Here is a 15,171-nt window from a genome sequence, read left to right on the forward strand (position 1 = left end):
TATATGATTACATGATACAATACTGCATCATCGAAATTTCAATGCAGGAAAACCCAAAAATTTACAATAAATCAATCATTAAATTTAAGATGAATCATTTAAAAAATATTTCATATTTTTTTAAATTATACATTTTCTTAAGGGTTAAAGAAGATAGATTTTTTAGGAGGGCATTGAGTAATTTTTTCTTTGAAAAGGGGGCAGTAGGCCAAACAAGTTTGAGAACCTTTGTCCTAGATTATAACACTGGCATTATCTTTGACCTCTTACTCTTCCTCACTCCGTATATCTAGTCAGTTGCTAAATTTTATCTCAATAATATTTCTCTCACATCTGACCTCTTCTCTCTATTCCTATAATTACCACTTTGGTTCAGACCCTTATCATCTTTCACCAAAATGATTGTCCCTGCCTGAAGTCTCTCCCCTCTCTAATCTGTTTTCTACACTGCTCTAAGAATGATTTTCCTTAAGTTTAGATTTGACCATACCATTCCCCATAAAATTCAGTGGCTTTCTATTGTCTCTAGAATTAAATCTAAATTTTGTTTAGATTTCAAGTAGTAGGCATGTTACTTAGCATGTACTTGACAATCTAACTCCAACCTATCTTTCCAGCCTCATTGTATATTACTACCCTCTTACACACACAGTGATGCAGCCAAACTGGTCTTCTCTTTGCTTCTCATCACGATGCTACACCTATTATCTCCATGCCTTTGCATTGGCTATCTCCCATGCTTGGAATTCAGTCTTTCATCACCTCTATGTCATAGAATCTCTCTTTCTTCACAACAAGCACTAGTACTACATTTTACCAGAGGTTCTTAAGAAAAGATCGTGAACTTCAGAAAAATAATCTGATATTTTACCATAATGATTTTCCTTTGTGATTCTATTTTATGTCATGCATTTAAAAAACATTACTCTGAGAAAGGAATCATAAGCTTTACTTGACTTCCAAAGGAATCCATTACACAAAGACTGTTAATTAAGAACCCCTATTCTAAAAGAAGCCTTTCCTGACTATCCCAACTGCTAGTGTCCTCTCTCCCAATATGTAGTATTTTATTTAGTCTATATATACTTATATATGTACAGGGTGTCTCCAAAGTCTCAGTGCAGATACTCAATACTATTTCTACACTAAGACTTTTGGAACACCCTGTATTTTTTGTCTTCTCAGCTAGAGTTTAAGCTCCTTGACAGTAAGCATCATTTGTATCCTTTATATTTGTTTATTCGGTGACTGGCAAGTAGTAGATGCCCAGTAAAAATGCATCTTAACTTATTTATTAATCAAGAAAAGGGTAGTGTCTTTGGAATTAGGAAAATGGGATTTAAACCTTGCCTCTGATACATACTAGCTTTATGACCAGACTATCTCTCAGTGCCCTAGCAGACTCTTTAAGAATCTAAGTTAAGAGTGCAGCGTTTATCATCTCCTTAAGTGAAAGGAGTTTCCACACTCTTCAGACTGATGAATTTATAGGATCAGACCAAAAGGAAAAAATAATTAAGCCTTAGGTAGTGTCTGGCAGAACACATTATAGTAGAGGATGGCATGGAGAGCTCCCCCTTCCATTTATACAATTTTACTTCTGTTTCTTCTATATATTTCAACATGCATCTACCAAAATAGTAAACCCAACAATGATGGAACCAGTTAGAAAAAAGAAAATTCTCAGACAGTGTCAATGTAAATTTAAAAAGGCTAGAAGACCAGGAATCTAAACATCAGTTTGAAGTTAGTTTTCATTTTATTGGCCAAAGGAAAAAAAACCCAACCTATAAACCTTTAATAACCATAATCAGGTCACATGAAGCTAATATATAGTACAGCTAATGGCTCCATGACCTTTGTGGATCTAGCTCTGCTGTTACAGTGACTTAAAAAAACCATGACAAGTTTTAACAGACTTGGAATACTTAGGATAATTTGGTGTAATAGTTGTTTGTAGATCTAGCAAGCATTTCCTGATTGTACAATATTGGAAGGCACTAGATAAAAATTGAAATAAAGCACTGTGTGTCCTAGGATGACATTCCTCATATGCGATATTAGCCTTTTTAAAAAAATAGTGATTCTGTGAGTCATTCTTCTGCCAAACCTAACAAAACTGTTACAGGGAGTTTGGGGTGGGGGATGTCTCAGGGTCTTTATTAAATCAAAGGTAAATTAACTAAATGTGAACTCACCCTTTAACTAGAAAAAAAATCCCTCAAATTGGAAAGGTCTCTTCATCCAAGAAAGGATTTATAAGGAATTTCCCAGTGTGTAGGGACAAAGAAAGTGTACAGAGAAAGAATAAATTATTATAATTTTTCCCTAGGAGGCTGATAGACTGACCTTCAGCAAGTTTTCCAGGGGTGGGGAACCTCTGGCCTCAAGGCCACGTGTGACCAAGTGTAGTTTTAATTTGAGAGTCCCTTGGAATATGTGTGTGTGTGCACATATGTGTGCAATAAGCATAGCTTAAGGCAAAAAAAGTTTAATAATTTCATGAATGAGCAGATTCTGAAAAGCAGACTTTACTAGGTTGAGTCACACATCTTTCAGTCCAGTCAAACTGGCCTTATTGTTCTTACACAAGCCTCTATTTTCAGGCTCTATATCTTTGTACTGTTGGTCAAGCACATCAGCCACAACCACACCATCCATACATGGAACTGTCAGTTACAACAAATGGAGAAGTTTTGAAAGTTGTGGATAAGTTAATTTACCTTTGTAGTGTACTTTCCAGGGATGTACACATTGAAAATGAGGTTGATGCACGCATTGCTGGAGCCAGCTCAGTGTTTTGGAGGCTCTGAAGAAAAGTTTGGGAGAGAAGAGGTATTAGACTGACTACAGACTGAAGGTCTAAAGAACCGTTGTGCTAACCTCATTGTTGTATGCCTGTTAAACATGGATAGTCTACCAGTGCCATGCCAGGAAACTGAATCACTTGCATTTGAACGGTCTTAGGAAGATTCTGAGGATCATCTGGCAGGATAAGGTACCAGACACTGAAGTCCTTGCTCAAACTAAACTGCCAAGCATTCAAACTGTGCTTCAGAGAACACAACTTTGATGGGCTGGCTGTGTTGTTTGAATGCGAATATACGCTTGCCAAAAAGACTATTTTATGGAGAACTTGCATGGGGCAAGTGATCATATGGTGGTCAGAAGAAGTGATATAAGGAAACTCTCAAGGTCTCTCTCAAGAACTTTGGATTTGATTGTGGGACATGGGAGACACCAGAATAGGACTGCTCAGCATGGTGTGCCCACATCAGAAAAGGTGCTGTGCTCTATGAGCAAAGCAGAATTGAGACAGCACAAAGGAAACATAGGATGCACAAATTTGGAGTAATTACCCCAAATATTCACATGGACTATCTGTGCCCAACCTATGGTAAAGCATTCCGGGCTTGTATTGGTCTAATCAGTGACAGTTGTACACATTGAAACTTCACTTTATCATGGTGATGTCATTTTGGTCCTCTTCGAGAAAACAAAGGACAACCACCACTAAAGCACACCCTCCTTACCTGTGCCTTTTAGAATCCCTAGTCTCATTCAGTATTCAGCTCAAGTGCCTCCTTTAACAGGAAGCTTTTCCTGATCCAACCAACTACTTAGTGCCCTCCCCTTCAAATCAGTTGGCACCTATTTTGTAACATATTTTAATAGGCCTTCTTATGTATATGTTGTCTCCCCTGTATATGTATAAGTAATTAAACTAAGTATTAAAACTGGTTTTTAAATTCTCTGTTAAGATCACTTCTGGACCCATTAGCTATACTATATATTTAGATTCATGGGATCAGATTATGATTATTTAAATGTTATTGAAAGCTTTCTCTTCTGTCTTTCTATCCCTGGAGCCCTTGTATTCCTAACAAATACTAGGTGACTAATAAATGTTTGGTTGATTGACTGGCAGTGTACAAATTGATAGTATCATCCATTGATTGTGTTACTAGAAGAGCACTAAGAAAGAGTTGCCCTTTATTTAGGACTTGATTTATTTCTACCAGAGACTTTGGGAAGAGGACTTTGAATACATTTCAACTAATCAGTAGAAAACCTCATGAGAGATTAAAACTCAGTCCTCCCCAAATTGAGTAACTAAGCTTAAGTATTTTTTTTTGTATTACATAAAAATGGTCTATAAATATCTTGCTTTTATATCATCCTTCCCATTCTTACCCAGCACACTATCTTTCATAACAAAGAATTTTTTTTTATTCAGTAAAACTCACCAATATATCAACAAAGTCTGACAATACATGCATCTTCTATACCCATAGTCCCCAACTTCCGTAAAGAATGGAAAGAAGTACATTTTCCTGAGCCAGGTTTGGCCATATTTACTTTTCTTTAAAAATTATATTAATCTCTATTTACCTTTACACTCTATTTACCACATTGAAATCATTGTATATATTGTTTTCCTATTTCTGCTTCACTTTGCATCAGTTCATATAATTTTCACATGCTTCTCTGAATTCTTCATTTTCATTGTTTCTTATAATTCAACAAAATTCCATTACATTCATGTACTACAATTTGCTTATCCATTTTCCAATTAATAGGCATCTTTTTTTTTTTCAGTTCTTTGCTACTACAAAAAAAAATTAGTATTTGATTTTACTGGATCAAGCTATTGGAGCTGAGAACAATTAAAGGGAGCAGATGTGCCTAAAGTTTGTTGGACACAGAACAGACTTTGGTCCTTGAAGCCTACCCATCTTCACAGACTGCCAGGAATTACCACCAACTCCCAGGAACTACCAACAAATCCTCAGAGATGGTATCTATGATTAACTACAAAAATCAGTTGATAAACATTTATTAAGCACATGCTTTGCTTAAGATACTGGGGAACTGTGCTAGGAACTAGAGATCCAAAGACAAAGATGAAAGAGTTTGTGCCCTTAAGAAACCAGAATGCTTTCAAATGTTAACAAAAGCCAAAGTTAAGGTTCATGAGGTAAACTCCTAAAAGAAAATACCTGGCACTGAGGTGGGGCAAGTAGGGAAGATGCCCTTACCGCTATTACTGAAAATTCCTCATTCTGTGCTGTTCAAAAGAAAGAGAGAAAGAGAGAGGGGCTAGGGGGAGGGGAGGAGAGGGAGAGAGAGAGAAAAGAGTTGAGTTGGATCTTAAAGGATGAGTTAGATTTAACATTCTAGTCAGATGAAACATGGAAATGCAAGTTTAGAGGTAGAAATGTCCATGCAACATTTGAGGAAATAACAATTAGAGACTAGTCTGGCTTGAGGAGATTTGTATTTAAGATGAGTGACTAAAATGACTAAAATGGTAGGTTAGGATATAGAGAATTTACTCTTGGATGATTGCTGAGCCAATCTGTGGATCCCCCTGAAAAACATAAGCTAACTTTTTTTGTGAGAAGTCAAGATTTTATTTATCTTTTATTAGATGTCAGGATAGCTAACCCACCAATTATACTGTAAAGAAATTGCTTAATGTATATAATCAGGTCAAGGTTGTAAGAATTTGATAAACATTGCAAAAATGAGAGAGACACATCTAAGTTTAATTAGTAGATGCTAGTGTGCCAATGTATACAGTACATATCTTTGTGATAATATATACTGCATATCTCTTACACATGGTATAAATGAATATATTTACAAAAAAATATGGGAAATCTTCATATTCTCTTACTTGCCCAAATTTTCAACCACCCTAATTATTCATCCTTTATATATCCTAAAGTAAACTCATTTAATCATGTTCATAAAGAACAGAAAGAGAGTAAGATAACCCTCCATGGAGAGGAAAAATAATTTTTAGGGCTCTTGGCTTAGTGTCTTAGAGGGACTAAAGCTAGGCATGTCCTCTCACCAGTCAAGTGATGGTCACTCCGCTCCCACTCAGAAAAAGTTTATCATAGGATTTGCACTTTGGAAGGGACCTCAGTTGCAATCTAGTCTAAACCACAACTGAAAAAATAATTCCTTCGGTATGTACTGGACACATGGTCATCTAGCTTTTACTTGAAGGTTTCCACTGGAGGGAAACCCACTACCTCCTGGTGTAAACCATATTCACTTCAGAATATTTCTCATGATTTACAAGTTGTTGTTGCATCTTTTCTTAAATCAAGCAAAAATTTAAATCTCCCTCTTTGTAAAATCTTCCTGTTGCTTTTAATTCTGCTATCTGAGGGCAAATAGAACAAAGCTAATCCATCTTGCAGGACAAAATCCTTTAAATACTTGAAGACAGTTATTGTCTTCCTTCCCTCCTCTTGCCCTTCTGCCTGGTAACTTTCTTATCCCCAGTTCCTTCTGAGTTCTTAGATGTCAGGAACTCAAAATCTTTGACTCACCATCATTGTTGCCTTCCTCTGAACACCCCTCCAGCTTATCGCTGTCCTATTTCAAGTATGGTACTCGAAATTGAATACAATAGTCCTTCATTTTTCAAGAGGACCAAAATGACATCACTATGTTAGAATCAAGTTACAGTGTATCTGACTGTGCCTTATCGGACCAACATGAGTTCAGAATGCTCTATCATAGGTCAGGCACAAATAGTCCATGTGAACATTTGGGGTGCATTTTCTAAATTTGTGTATCTAGTATTTCTTTTGAGCTACTTCAATTCTGCTTTTCTCATGGAACATAGCACCTCCCTTGATGAGGACACACCATGCTGGGGTAGTCCTGTGCCAGTGTCACCCATTGCATGGTCTGCTGAACTATCACGCTTTCCTCTTGGACGCTATGTCTTTCTTCTTTTTTTTTTTTTTTTTAAATATTTTTTTTATTTTATTATTAAATTTATTTATTTAACTTTTAACATTCATTTTCACAAAATTTTGGGTTACAAATTTTCTCCCCTTTTATCCCCTCCCCCCCCAAACACCAAGCATTCTAATTGCCCCTATGACCAATCTGCTCTCTCTTCTATCATCCCTCTCTGCCCTTGTCTCCATCTTCTCTTTTGTCCTGTAGGGGCAGATAGCTTTCTATACCCCTTTACCTGTTTTTCTTATTTCCTAGTGGCAAGAACATTACTCGACAGTTGATCCTAACACTTTGAGTTCCAACTTCTCTTCCTCCCTCCCTCCCCACCCCTTCCCTTTGGAAGGCAAGCAATTCAATATAGGCCATATCTGTGTAGTTTTGCAAATGACTTCCATAATAGTTGTGTTGTATAGGACTAACTATATTTCCCTCCATCCTATCCTGTCCCCCATTACTTCTATTCTCTTTTGATCCTATCCCTCCCCATGAGTGTCGACCTCGAATTGCACTCTCCTCCTCATGCCCTGCCTTCTATCATCCCCCCCACCCTGCTTGTCCCCTTATCCCCCACTTTCCTGTATTGTGAGATAGGTTTTCCTACCAAAATGAGTGTGCACTTTATTCTTTTCTTTAGTGGAATGTGATGAGAGTAGACTTCATGTTTTTCTCTCACCTCCCCTCTTTATCCCTCCACTAATGAGTCTTTTGATTGCCTCTTTTATGAGAGATAATTTGCCCCATTCAATTTCTCCCTTTCTCTTCCCAATATATTTCTCTCTCACTGCTTGATTTCATTTTGTTTTAAAGATATGATCCCAACCTATTCAATTCACTCTGTGCACTCTGTCTCTATGTATGTGAGTGTGTGTGCATGTGTAATCCCACCCAGTACCCAGATACTGAAATGTTTCAAGAGTTACAAATATTGTCTTTCCATGTAGGAATGTAAACAGTTCAGCTTTAGTAAGTCCCTTATGACTTCACTTTGCTGTTCACCTTTTCATGGTTCTCTTCATTCTTGTGTTTGAAAGTCAAATTTTCTTTTCAGCTCTGGTCTTTTCATCAAGAATACTTGAAAATCCTCTATTTCATTGAAAGACCATTTTTTCCCCTGAAGTATTATAGTCAGTTTTGCTGGGTAGGTGATTCTTGGTTTTAGTCCTAGTTCCTTTGACTTCTGGAATATACTGTTCCATGCCCTTCGATCCCTTAATGTAGAGGCTGCTAGATCTTGTGTTATCCTGATTGTATTTCCACAATACTTGAATTGTTTCTTTCTAGCTGCCTGCAGTATTTTCTCCTTGACCTGGGAACTCTGGAATTTGGCCACAATGTTCCTAGGAGTTTCTCTTTTTGGATCTCTTTCATGCGGTGTTCTGTGGATTCCTTGAATATTTATTTTGCCCTCTGGTTCTAGAATCTCAGGGCAGTTTTCCTTGATAATTTCATGAAGGATGATGTCTAGGCTCTTCTTTTGATCATGGCTTTCAGGTAGTCCCATAATTTTTAAATTGTCTCTCCTGGATCTATTTTCCAGGTCTGTTGTTTTTCCAATGAGATATTTCACATTATCTTCCATTTTTCCATTCTTCTCTCTTTGTTCTGTGATTTCTTGGTTTTGCATAAAGTCATTAGCCTCCATCTGTGCCATTCTAATTTTGGAAGAACTATTTTCTTCAGTGAGCTTTTGAATCTCCTTTTCCATTTGGCTAATTCTGCTTTTGAAAGCATTCTTCTCCTCATTGGCTTTTTGAACCTCTTTTGCCAATTGAGTTAGGCTAGTTTTTAAGGTGTTAATTTCTTCAACATTTTTTTGGGTCTCCCTTAGCAGGGAGCTGATCTGCTGTTCATGCTTTGACTTCATGTCTCTCATTTCTCTTCCCAGCTTTTCCTCCACCTCTCTAACTTGATTTTCAAAATTCTTTTTGAGCTCTTCCATGGCCTGAGCCCATTGGGTGGGCTGGGACACAGAAGCCTTGATTTCTGTGTCTTTGCCTGATGGTAAGCATTGTTCTTCCTCATCAGAAAGGAAGGGAGGAAATGCCTGTTCGCCAAGAAAGTAACCTTCTATAGTCTTATTTCTTTTCCCTTTTCTGGGCATTTTCCCAGCCAGTGACTTGACCTCTGAATATTTTCCTCACACCCACCTCACCTCCTGATCCTCCCAGCCCGTGTTTGTGGTCTGAGATTCAAATGCTGCTTCCAGCCTCAGGGCTTTTGGCGGGGTCAGGGCTGCTATTCAGTATGAGATTATGATCTGGTGCTGAGATCGGGGCAGGGCCACCTCTCAGGCTCAGTTCCCTCAGGGGATTTATGCGCAGACCTTCCGCAATGGATTCAGGCTCCTGCCCGCTTGGGGAGCCCCTGTCTGCAGCCGCCTCTCAGCTTCTACCTCCCGGGGGGGGGGGGGGGCCTGAATTATGGGGGCACCCCACTCCCCTCTCGACCCGCCAAAGAGACTCTCTCACCCACCCCTGTCACCTGTGGGTGGAGGGACTTGTGCGGCCGCTGGAGATCCCGTCCCTGAAGCCTGCTCGGATCTGTTTCTCTCGGTGCCACAGCCGTGGCCGCAGCAGGTCTGGGCTGGGCTTTGTGTCTGCAGCGCGACGGACCTTTTGCGAGAGGTTTGCAGATCCCTCTGTGGGTGGAGGGACCCGCGTGGCCGCTGGAGATCCTGTCTGTGAAGCCTGCTCGGATCTTTTCCTCTCGGTGCCGCGGCCGCGGCAGGGCTGCACTCAGCTCCCAGTCCCGGCGCCCAGTCCGCAGCGCGAAGGACCCCCCGGCGAGAGGTTTGCAGGTCTCTCTGGAACAGAAATCTCCCTCGCTCCAATGTTCCGTGGCCTCTGGGTGCGGAATTCGCCGTGAGTTACTTCCCTGTAGCCATTCTATGGGTTGTGGGTTCAGAGCTATGTGTATGTGCGTCTTTCTACTCCGCCATCTTGGCTCCGCCCCCGTCGACGCTATGTCTTTCTTAATGAAGCCTAATATTGCTTTAGCTAATCTTAAGGCCCAAGTGTGACACTATAAAAGTCCAGATAACTTATAGCCCTGTAGCTATAAGAAAAAGTTGATTGTGATATGAGATGACAGTGATAATATTTCTGGATATGTAGTTACTCTTACTGTAATTTGAAGTTGTTTGAAATATTTTTGAAGCTATGTAATTTTGTTTCATTAAAGGTGATCCATTTAAACTAACTGAGATTAGACTCATTTTTATGAAGGAAGGAAGGAATGAAAAGGCATTTATTAAGTGCTTAGATATGCCAGGCATGGTGCTAAGATAGGGATACAAATTCAAAAAAGCAGTACAGTCCATGGCCTCAAGGAGTTTACATTTTACCAGGAGAAGAGCAACATAGACAGGAGAACTGGAATCAGATGGGTAGAGGTGATACATACTTGGTAACATAGTTCAGAGATGGCTAGGAAATAGCATGATAACCTGTCTGAGGGTGGGAGGTCCAGTGGTAGAAGAGGGACAAAATTGTAGGCAGCATGGTCTGGGGATGGTGAAGAAGCAGTACGATAGGCGGCTTCCAGGCAAGATAAGGTGAAAGCTCATATATCAGAGGCTAAATCACCTGTCCATCAACCAATAAGCATTTATTAAGTGCCTCCTATGTGCTGAATACTGAGGATTAAAAGACAAAAATGAAAGTATTTACCCTCAAAGAGATTACAGTGTATTAATGAAATATAGGTATACCCATTTGAGGTCTGAAAAAAATGGTCACTGTATCTCTATCTCATTTAGGTTTCTAAGGGATATAGAAGACCAGATGCTCTAGTCATTTGCATAGACCATATTATTAGACAGTGTTGATCCTAAAAATGATTACTTTTTTACCCTACTAACTTGGGCTGGGCAGCCTGAAGAGAAGCTGATTGTCTTTTTTACCTCTGTCCCATGAGCAACAGTTATGTCTCTGTGTTGTGTGTTCTGGTCCAGAGCTGTATATGAGCAGAACACTTAGGGAGCTCCCCACTGTAGCAGGATGGGCCCCAGAGAGGAGCCCAGTAATTCTTCTGGCTTGATATTGTTTTCATTTTTTCTACCAGAAATAAGCCTCCTTCCCCCTTATTCTGGAGCTCAGTTGTTTTTCTCCAGGTCGATTCTCTTGAGGAGACTGCAGTGAGAAGGATATGAAACTTATACTTGACAAACCTGATCACTATTCCCAAATGCCAACTTTGAACTGTTATGCTCAAATACCAATCTGCAACCATTATTTAGGTTCATCATTCACAACTGCCAGCCCATAGCTGTCAACACTTCTAAGACCAAAGCTATGATTCTTACTTGAAAAAGAATTGCCTTTCCCAACCCTTGCCTAGGATGAATCACAGCCCTGTAACCAGATTTCTTTAAAATCAGCTCAGCCTTTCACATAAATATTAGAAAACCAAGAGGGTAATAAATCAAAGAAATGAAGAAGAAGAAGATGATGATGGTAATAGGTCAGGTTTTTTAAAGTGACTTATCAGCTAGATGTTTTGCAGTTTGTGTTACAATTGAATGATGATAAACAGAGGCAGGAAGGAAGGCCAGCTGATTGGACACAGAAATTCTGCACCTTGATAAAGTGACCTTAGATCCTGAATATCTTAAGCTTTTCAGGATCAATAGCTACATTTTATCTGTTTGCGCAGGGTAAGCATAACCTGGAGGCGATTCAAGCTAGCTAAATTCACAAGAAAGTGATACCACTAGGCAAATGTATTCACTTACAATGGGATCAATATCTGGCAGTTGGTTGCACAGGGTATTTCTCTGAGCAGCTTCTCCAAGGTGAACAAATTACAGATTAGAAGACTGCTTTCATCAGTGGAATAGTTGCTGGAGGTTATAGGAAAGCAGATATGACTCATCCTGAGGAAGAACTTTCTAATAATTACAGATCTCAAGAACAGAGTTCATGAAGTAGTGAGTTCTTGGTCACTAGAGGGTATTCAAACAGAAGTGGCATGGCCATTTGTCGTAATGATGATTCAAATTAGTTGTTCACTTCAGAAAGTCATAGCACATCTTTACATATCCTCATTTCTTTTAACCCAGATTCCATGATCCAGTGAATTAGATGTTTCTTCAGAATGTTTTCATAATGGTAGATACATTAACTAGTGCCAGTCATCAAAATCAGAAGACATTTTCTTCTAGATGCTAGGAAACCACATACTAATTTAAAAGTGTTACTGAACTTATAGTAGTATTTTATCATTATGTATCTTTTCAAGGAATAGATAATGATAATCCAATGACTATTATTCATTTAAGGGGCATTTATGAAGTGCTTACTGTACTAGGCACTGACCTCAAAGCAATCCTGACCTCAAGAGCTTACATTTTATTGGAATGGAAAGTAACATGTACAGAATAAATAGAAAACATTTGCAAAGTACATTTTGTGGAGAAAAACACAACAAAAGAAAGTGGAGAGAACACTAACAATAGGAAAAGCCTCATTTACAAAGTGATGTTTGAGCTGAGCCTTGAAGGAAAATAGGCATTCTAAGAGAAGTGAAAAGGGAACATTGCTGCTATGACTGACATGCCTATTCAAAGCTACAGAAATAGGCGATAGTATGTTGTATATGGAGACTAGTAAGTAGGCTGGTTTGGCTGCAATGTAGAGTGCATTATGGGGAATTAATGTGTATTAAGGTTGGAAAAGTAGACTCTATCCCAATTGTATAGGGCTTTAAATGATAACAGAGGAGTTTGCATTTTCTCTGAGAGGAAATTATAAGGAACCAATGAAGCTTTTTGAATAGAGGAGTTAGTTGGTCAGATCTAAACTTTAGGATTATAGCTTTGACAGCTATGTGAAAGATGTATTATATTGGAAAGGAGAGAGACCAGAATCAATAAGACCAATTGCTATTTCAAGAGTGTAGAGAGATCGTGATGACCTAAACTATAGTGGTTGTGATATAAATACAGAGAAGAGGAAAAATGAAAAAAATGTTCTAGAAATAGAAGCAATAAGACTTGGCTGCTGACTGAATTGGAAATGACAGTGAAGTGAGGGAAAGTGAAGAGTTGAGAATGACTCCTTGGTTGCAAGCCTAGTGACTGGAAGGATGATGGTACCCTTGATAAAGACATTAAAAGGGGGTTGGGGGAAGGGGTTTGAGGAAAGATAATGAGTTCCATTTTGGATGTATAAATATATGAGTTATCCGGCACGAGTAGGCAACCTGTGGCCTTGGGGCCACATGTGACCATCTAGGTCCTCAAATGTGGCCCTTTGAATCCAAACTTCACAGAATAAGTTTCCTTAATAAAAAGATTTGTTCTGTAAAACTTGAACTCCATTAAAAGGCCACATCCTAGGACCTAGAAGGCCACATGTGGCCTCGAGGCCATAGATTCCACATCCCTGGATAGAAAGTAATCAAGTCCATGGGAACTTTGTAGAGAGGAAATTTATAGAGAAAAAAAAAAAAGGTCAACTCCAGAGATAGGGGGATAGCCTGTGCAAAGACAGGGAGGGAAGCAGAAGGTGGAATGTCATGTGTGGGGAACAGCAAGAGTTGCCCTAACCTCAGTTTCCTCTTCTACAGAATGAGGGAATTGAACTATATAATGAGCTTTAAGGTCACTTCCAGCCCTTACATTCTATGACTTTATTCCAAGTGAGGAACGGATTAAATATGGTATAGTGGATAGAGAGCTGGCCTCAGAATGTAGTAGCTAGAAATCTAGGTTCAAGTCTCTAGACCAAGTCTCTAACACTTACTGGCTACGTGAATCTGGTCACAGTTCTCTGTCATTGTTATTTGTCCTTCGTTTTCAAAGAGTACCAATGACATCAAGAAAGTGATATCTGGATTTGCAAATGAATTGGATTTAAGTGAGGCAGAGCTGTACAGAGTCATCAGCCTCACTGCTCTCCTTCAGAGTCATCAGAGTCCAGTGGCAAGACATAAGTCAAGATGACTGGTGATGCAATGGGAGACCTTGGCCTTTTAAAGCTAAGGTCTTTCCCAAGTCTCAGTTTGCCTAAGGTGATGTCCATGCAGTATTTAAAGGCTAGGTAAGAAACGAGGCAAAAGATGGCCTAGTTTGTAAGTTTCAGAGAAAGTACCAACCTAATGCAGTAGAGAGAGTTTCTTCATTGGGAGCTTCCTATACCAAAGGAATCACAGAGCAAGTTCTTATCTCATGCAGAATGATTTAAAGAGGATGAAATACCTGTTTTAAACTATTTAATTGCTGTCCAGTTTCTAGCCCACATTGTTCAGAGGAACCTTCTCTTTAGCAAGTTCCTTGTACCAAGGAGGTATCCCAGTCCCTATTTCTAAATGAGGGGATAGATTGTATAAGCTCTTAAAACCTGTCCTTTGACCTGGATCCATCCTAACAACCTCAAAGCCTATGAGTTATCAAACTTTCACTTTTACCAGAGTTGCTAAGAGGCAGCTAAACTGAACTTCTCCCTCTTCTCCTTTCCTCTGGTAAGTAAGCTGCACTAATGAAAGATCAAAGTCAACATTTGCTCTGCAGAAGGGAAATAGGAGACAAAAAGATTCCCAGATAACCAGCCAGCTGGAATAATTAGCCCCTGTAAAATCAAGACTAGATTGTATCTAAATGTATTTCTGCTCATGGAAGGTATAAAGTTCAGACCACACATAAATGAGAGGTAGTTTAGTGTAGTGGAAAGATTAATAGACCAATAGAGGATATGTCAGGTCTCATTTGTCTCCCTAACTATTAGACCCAGGACAAAGTTAACTCTGACAGGGTAAAACTTGCCTCTTCCCAGGGATTCTCCTTGACCCTTTAACTTAGCATTGAGAACAATCAATCAGCCAATCAACACGATTTCATTTGTGTCTACAAAGTATCTAGCTCTGTGCTAGGCGCTGGAAATACAGAGAAAGAAATAAAATAGTCACCACCCTCAAGGATTTGCATTTCCCTTGTTAGTGATTTGGAGAATTCTTTCATATGGTTGTTTATAGTTTACAATTCTTCTTTTGGTCACTTATCTATCAGCCATACGTGGTTTCACATATTTCTGTTTGTTGTCTGTTTATCTTGGATAGAAAACCTGTATCAGAGATATTTGATACATTGTTTTTTCCTGGTCTGTAACGTGCCTTCTTGTCTGGGATGTGCAAAGACTTTTTAATGTCATGTAACTAAAATTATCTAGTTTATCTTTCGTATTGCCCTATCCCCTCCTTTTTTGTTAAGAATTCATCTTCCTTCCATAGCTGTGGGCCATTATATTTATACTGCCTCTTGGGCTTATGATGTGTGGGGTCAAAATGTCTAGTTATCAACCATTGACAGGATCCTGAGGCCCATTCTGCCCCTTTTAAAGAAGGAAAGGTAGGGAATATAAACTTGTTACTGCTGAGTTGGCACAAAGTGGGTAGGAGAATCCTTTA

At 39.1% G+C, this 15,171-nt stretch overlaps 1 long non-coding RNA gene across 1 annotated transcript in view; it reads left to right on the forward strand.

Moving 5' to 3' along the window:
• The first annotated feature begins 4,710 nt into the window (after positions 1-4,710).
• The window catches only part of LOC140526515 (uncharacterized), a 28,148-nt gene continuing 17,687 nt past the window's right edge, over positions 4,711-15,171 (forward strand). The window contains exon 1 of the long non-coding RNA XR_011974406.1: positions 4,711-4,798. This is a non-coding gene — a long non-coding RNA (uncharacterized lncRNA). The remainder of the gene's footprint in view (positions 4,799-15,171) is intronic.

This window comes from Notamacropus eugenii, chromosome 2, assembly GCF_028372415.1.
Source record: "Notamacropus eugenii isolate mMacEug1 chromosome 2, mMacEug1.pri_v2, whole genome shotgun sequence".
Taxonomy (NCBI): Eukaryota; Metazoa; Chordata; class Mammalia; order Diprotodontia; family Macropodidae; genus Notamacropus; species Notamacropus eugenii.